Source organism: Lipotes vexillifer, unplaced genomic scaffold, assembly GCF_000442215.2.
Source record: "Lipotes vexillifer unplaced genomic scaffold, Lipotes_vexillifer_v1.1 scaffold986, whole genome shotgun sequence".
Taxonomy (NCBI): domain Eukaryota; kingdom Metazoa; phylum Chordata; class Mammalia; order Artiodactyla; family Lipotidae; genus Lipotes; species Lipotes vexillifer.
The window spans coordinates 76,087-76,683 of NW_006784900.1; the positions used below are offsets into that span (position 1 = coordinate 76,087).

At 43.2% G+C, this 597-nt stretch overlaps 1 non-coding gene across 1 annotated transcript; it reads right to left on the reverse strand.

Annotated features, from left to right (window-relative positions):
- Window positions 1-325: 325 nt before the first annotated feature.
- TRNAE-UUC (transfer RNA glutamic acid (anticodon UUC)) lies at window positions 326-397 on the reverse strand. Its single transcript has one exon. It is a non-coding gene; the product is annotated as a tRNA-Glu (tRNA).
- Between the last annotated feature and the right edge of the window lie 200 nt (window positions 398-597).

Sequence of the window (597 nt, forward strand, 5' to 3'; positions counted from 1 at the left end):
AACTGAGTCCAACCTGTGCTGTTATCATGTGTTAATTGTAGCCCCAAGAGAGAAGAGGGAGGCAGGGAGGGTGGAAGGGAAGGGGCTCTCTCCTTCCTTTGTCTCCAGCCTAGAAGAAGGCAATCAAGAAAGAGGGTGGTTGGCCAGAGGGGCAGAGGTCAGAGATGGAGGAACTACCTAGACGCCTGAGTGGCTGATTTACATGTGATGAAAAAGAATAAAAACGATTCTTTTTTGAGCACCTATTATGCACCAGGCATTATTATTATTATTATTATTATTATTATTATTATTATTATTATTTATTTGGCTTGCGGGATCTTAGTTCCCTGACCAGGGATCGAACCTGGGCCCCGGCAGTGAAAGCTCTGAATCCTAACCACTGGACCACCAGGGAATTTCTGCCAAGCCCTATTCTACATGCTGTATATGGATTAACAGATTAACAGATTACCACAACAAGTCTCCAAGTTAGGTATTGTTATTAGTTCTCGTTTAAAAAAATGAGGAAAATGGGGCCACTAAAAAGTTAAGTATTTTCCCAAGGCCACGCCACTGAAATGCAGGGAAGCCAAGATTTGGGCCTTGACATTCCTG